This window comes from Spinacia oleracea, chromosome 3 (assembly GCF_020520425.1).
Source record: "Spinacia oleracea cultivar Varoflay chromosome 3, BTI_SOV_V1, whole genome shotgun sequence".
NCBI lineage: Eukaryota > Viridiplantae > Streptophyta > Magnoliopsida > Caryophyllales > Amaranthaceae > Spinacia > Spinacia oleracea.
This window is the reverse complement of record NC_079489.1, coordinates 79,635,322-79,641,706: the sequence shown is the minus strand read 5'-3', so window position 1 is coordinate 79,641,706 and position 6,385 is coordinate 79,635,322.

Sequence of the window (6,385 nt, the reverse complement as noted above, 5' to 3'; positions counted from 1 at the left end):
TAATTTGTCATTAATTTTAAATTAAATTTTTTTTATAATTTTTATGCAATTCGCTCATAAAACTTGCACGCACAAAGCAATGGACGCTACGTGTTACCCTTAAGGGGTGTTGTATAGTGCGGGCATGCGACGACGAGCAAGGGAGCTCGTCGCCCATGCGGTACGATGCAACAAGAAAGAACCATGGCACACGAGCACAAGGCAGCACGCTGCCCTGTGTCGAGTGTTGTGCGCATATGGGCGAATGGGAAAGGGCGAAGGGCCAAGGCGCAAGCCATCGGGCAGACGCGTGTGGGCAGCAAGCGTGCTGCGCCACATCGCGCGCTGCCACGCCCAGCAAGCAAGCAGACGCGAGGCAAGCAGGCGCGACGAGCGAGCGAGCGGGCGCGCGCAGCGTGGCCTGCACTGCTGCGTTGCGGGTGGCCTGCTTGCGTATTGATACACGAACACTCGGCGGGGCTTGGGCGCAAGCCCAAGTGCTCGTCGTGTTACGATTGTCGCGTTTTAAATTTTAATTTGAGATTTTTAGTTCGAGTAATTTTTTAATTAATTTTAAAATTAATAATTTAAATTGTTTTCTCGGGATTTAATTTTCATTATTATAATTATTATAAATTTTAATTTATACTAATTATTTTACTAAAATTAAACCTTGAATTAATTTAAATTCGTTATATTCAACTGAAATAAATTAAATAAGTGGATTCAATTATAAATTTATATGAGCTTTAAATTTTAATTAAATTTGTATGTTTTCGGTTAGACTAGAATACATTTTTATGTTTAAAATTAGTAAAGCATATGAATTTATTGGTTTAAGTGGGAGCAATTTTAGTCATAAACTCTTGATTAGGTCTACAAATCCTTTAAGGTTAAACAACTTTATTAGAATTAATAAGGACTGAATAATTGGTAGATTATTGGTGCCCTTAATTAATTGCTGCAAATATTTAAGTGATGCATACAATGTGTTTTAAGTAACCAATTATGTGGGCCATTCATGATAATGAATGGATGAATGGTATATATATATATTGTATATGTACTGTTTGGCAGGTTATGAAGTGACTAGTATGGCCCAAATAGGATAGAAAATATGGTCTGCGTACCATTAATTTGAATGTAATTGGTCTAAAGCACCAAATTTGTTTTTCAATTCAAATATGGTCTGCGTACCATCAAATAGTTGTAATTAGTTTAATTATAGCTTATCCTACTTGAAGAAAATGGCGCATCCCACGGTGAAATTCAAGACGGAGTTTCCAATCCATTTTCAAGACGGACTTTGAAGTTGAAGCTTCAAGATGAAGTCGGGCCATACTAGATCACATTTATCTTATGCATGCTTTAAGTTATTTATTGCTATTAAATATGTCTTAAATATGCATGAGATGAAAGCTTGATTATGTTGCATGATTAATGATTTTAGTTCACTTAAAATCTAACCAACATAGTAAGAGCCTTAAGTTCCAAACTTAAAAATTGAGTTAAAAGGTGTCATGCCAAAATAACACTTACTTGGATATCCTTTACATCGATCTTAGTAATAGTTTTCCGCCATAGCGAGGTGTTACTTATCGATACTAAAGGGGTAAGGTACACAAATAATTGTGAGTACATGTTAGTTTTGGTGAAACTCAACGATATAAGTAAGGAGTCCTTTTATGTCGTGGCAAAATCGATAGGTTTACCTAATAAGTCCTTAGACGTACCTATCAACCAAGAGTAGTTTCTAGACTATTAGCAAAAGGCTTTTTCTTACCTAAAAGATTTTAGAATTAAGTCTAAATACATAATGTGGTTAATTCTTCAATGGATTTTAGGATCTTGGAATCATTTTATTCACACCTGCCGGAACACATAACTTGAATAAAATACTTAATGAACATTGAATTATGCATGTATGCTAGAATTTAAGTTTATTAAGAGAAACTGTGAATGATTATTTATTTGTTTATTCTTTTTCAATTGTAGTTTTAATTATGGCAAACAACAATTCATTCAACATTCGACCAATTCTCGAAAAGGAGAAGTTGAGCGGGAAAAACTTCCTTGACTGGCAAAGGAACTTGCAAATAGTTCTTATGCAGGAAGAAAAGGAGTATGTCCTGGAAGAGGCGATGCCCGAAGCCGCAGGCGAAGGGGTCACTCAGGCAGCCCTTAATCGTTGGATTGATGCCAACAAGGATGTGAAATGTCTAATGCTTGCAACCATGAGTGCAGATCTACAGAAAACGTTCATCAACTCAGATGCTTTCACGATCATTAGTGAGTTAAAGAACATGTTCCAAGATCTGGCTCAGGTCGAAAGATTCGAGACTCATAGGCAAATTCTTGAGACCAAGCTTAAGAAAGGCGAGCCCGTAAGTCCACATGTTCTCAAAATGATTGGACTCATTGAGAATATGAGTCGGCTGGATCAGCAGTTCTCTCAGGAAATGGCTGTAGACACCATCCTCCATTCTCTTCATAACGGGTATGATCAGTTCAAGCTGAACTACAGTATGAATAGTCTGGACAAAACGCTCACTGAGCTTCGCGGTATGCTGAAGACCGCTGAAAAGACTCTCAAAATTGATAATCAAGATGTGCTTATGGTGCGTGGGGGCAAGTTCAAGAAATCTGGAAAGAAGAGGAATGCTAAGAAAGGTGGCAACAAGGCCAGCCCAACTAAGCAAACTGGCGCCAAGTCTGAAAAGAGGAAGGTCAGTCAACCCACTTCTGAATCCGAATGCTTCTATTGCAAGAAGAAAGGGCATTGGAAGAGAGATTGCTTGAAGCTAAAGGAAGATCGGAAGAACGGAACAGTCGTTCCATCTTCAGGTATTTTCGTTATAGACTGTATGCTTGCTAATTCAACTTCTTGGGTATTAGATACAGGTTGTGGCTCATACTTATGTTCCAATTCACAGGGACTAAAAAGAAGTAGAAAGTTAAGCAAGGGTGAAGTCGACCTACGAGTGGGAAATGGAGCACGGATTGATGCATTAGCTGTAGGAACTTATTATTTGTCGTTGCCCTCTGGGCTAGTTTTGGAACTGGAAGAGTGTTTCCATGTTCCAAGTCTTACTAAAAACATCATTTCTGTTTCTTGCTTAGATGCTAAGGGATTTTCCTTTTTAATAAAAGACAATAGTTGTTCGTTTTATTTTAAAGAGATGTTTTATGGATCTGCTTGATTAGTCAATGGACTTTATTTATTAGATCACGACAAACAAGTATATAACATAAATACCAAAAAGGCCAAAAAGGATGATTCAGATCTCACCTATCTGTGGCATTGTCGATTAGGCCATATTAACTTGAAACACATGGAAAGACTTCAAAAGGAACGAATTCTAGAACCATTTGACTTAGAGGATTATGGTAAGTGCGAATCATGTTTACTTGGAAAAATGACAAAGCAACCTTTCTCTAAAGTTGGAAAAAGAGCAACTGAACTATTGGGTTTAATCCATACAGATGTATGTGGACCAATGAGTACAAATGCTAGGGGTGGTTTCAGCTACTTTATCACTTTCACTGATGACTTCAGTAGATATGGTTATGTCTACCTAATGAAGCATAAGTCTGAATCCTTTGACAAATTCAAGGAATTTCAGAGTGAAGTAGAGAATCAATTAGGCAACAAGATTAAGGCACTGCGGTCTGATACAGGCGGTGAATATCTGAGCTATGAATTTGATGACCATCTGAAAGAATGTGGAATTCTATCAGAATTGACTCCTCCTGGAACACCACAATGGACCGGTGTGTCGGAACGGCGGAACAGAACCTTGCTAGACATGGTTAGATCAATGATGGGCCAGGCCGAACTTCCAATAGAATTTTGGGGACATGCACTAAATACAGCCGCACTCACTATAAATAGAGCTCCGTCTAAAGCTGTTGAAAAGACTCCATATGAGTTATGGTTTGGAAAGCCAAAAGTGTCTTTTCTTAAGATTTGGGGATGTGAAGTATACGTCAAACGATTAATTTCAGACAAACTTCATCCAAAATCTGACAAATGTATCCTTGTGGGCTATCCAAAGGAAACAAAGGGGTATTACTTCTACAATACATCTGAGAACAAGGTGTTTGTTGCTCGAGATGGTATCTTTTTGGAAAAGAATCACATTTCCAAAATGACAAGTGGGAGAAAAGTAGACCTCGAAGAAATTCGAGTCGAACAACAAACTCTAGAGAATGCTCAAGATGACATTCAGGATGAAACTCAGAGATCTTTAGAAGTTTCCGGTGAGAACCATGGACAATCTTGAGATGTAACCCCACGTAGATCGCAGAGATATAGATCTCAACCGGAAAGGTACTTAGGTATTTTGACGAACGAGAGCTATGATGTTCTATTACTTGAAAGTGATGAACCTGCGACTTACAAGCAAGCTATGACGAGCCCTAGCTCCAAGTAATGTCAAGAAGCCGTGCAATCTGAATTAGACTCCATGTCTGAAAACCAAGTATGGGATTTGGTCGATTTTCCAGATGGCTACCAAGCCATTGGAAGCAAATGGGTTTTCAAACTGAAAAAGGACAAGGATGGGACACTAGAAGTTTTCAAAGCTAGATTGGTTGCAAAAGGTTACAGGCAAGTCCACGGTGTGGATTACGATGAAACCTTTTCACCAGTTGCAATGCTAAAGTCTATTCGGATAATGTTAGCAATCGCTGCATATTACGATTACGAAATATGGCAGATGGATGTCAAAACCGCTTTCTTAAACGGCGTTTTAACAGAAACTGTGTTTATGACATAGCCTGAGGGTTTTGAGGATCCAAAGAATGCTAAAAAGGTATGCAAGCTAAAGAAATCAATCTACGGATTGAAGCAGGCATCCAGGAGCTGGAATATACGTTTTGATGAAGCAGTCGGTGACTTTGGTTTCATCAAGAACGCAGACGAATCTTGTGTATACAAGAAGGTCAGTGGGAGCAAAATTGCTTTTCTAGTATTATATGTCGACGACATATTACTTATCAGAAATGACATTCCTATGTTGAACTCTGTCAAGATTTGGCTTGGATGTTTTTCGATGAAGGATCTAGGAGAAGCACAGTACATATTGGGCATCAAGATTTACAGAGATAGATCTAAAAGGATGATTGGACTTAGTCAAAGCACTTATATCAATAAGGTAGTTGATAGGTTCAAGATGGCAGACTCCAAGCGAGGCTACCTACCCATGTCTCATGGAATGACTCTAAGCAAGACTCAGTGCCCAAAAACACTTGATGAGCGTAGACGAATGAATGGGATTCCATATGCATCATTGATTGGTTCAATAATGTATGCTATGATATGTACATGCCCGGATGTTACGTACGCACTCAGTGCTACGAGCAGATACCAGTCAGACCCAGGAGAGGCACATTGGACTGCTGCCAAGAATATTCTGAAGTACCTGAAAAGGCACAAAGATGACTTCCTGGTCTATGGTGGAGATGATGAATTAATTGTTAAAGGCTATACGGACGCAAATTTCCAAACCGACAAAAATGATTTCAGATCACAGTCTGGGTTTGTCTTCTGCCTCAACGGAGGTGCAGTAAGCTGGAAAAGTGCTAAGCAAATCACCATTGCGGATTCTACAACTGAAGCGGAGTACATTGCTGCACATGAAGCAGCAAAGGAAGCTATATGGCTAAGGAAGTTCATAGGTGAACTTGGTGTAGTCCCCTCCATTAAAGGACCAATAGCCTTGTATTGTGATAATAACGGAGCTATTGCACAGGCAAAGGAGCCTAGACACCACCAAAGAGTTAAGCATGTACTTCGTAGATTTCACCTTCTACGAGAGTTCGTTGAAAGAAAAGAAGTCGAGATAAGCAAGATTGGAACTGATGACAACATATCAGATCCATTGACTAAACCTCTGCCGCAGGCGAAGCACAACTCGCACACTGCAGCTATGGGAATCAAGCATATTGGAGAATGGCTTTGATGTCCTTATTTAATGTTTTAAAGTTTTAGAGTATAATACTTTGTAAAACATTATTGGTTAATCATTCACAATAAATGAATAGAATTCATTTTCCATTTAATTTGTGGTTTATTAAATGATGAGTCCCTTCAATTTGACGAAATATTCAAGATAGACTGTCAGGACCAGTCCTGTGACTAAGAAATGTCTATCAAGTGAACTTGAATGTCAAAAGTTGAAAATGGTCCCTGGTCGGAGTTTTCTATAAAATTGGACGCATAGAAAACGTTAGACGACTAGAATGCAAGATGACTAGTAGTTCTGTTTCTTGAACTATGTGGACATGGCAATGTCATAATCATTTGCATAGATCATTACTTTGGGAAGACTAGTATCGGAAAGACCTATGAAATTTTACTGTAAGAGATGAAAATCTGTCATAAGTAAATTTCATTAAAGTTATT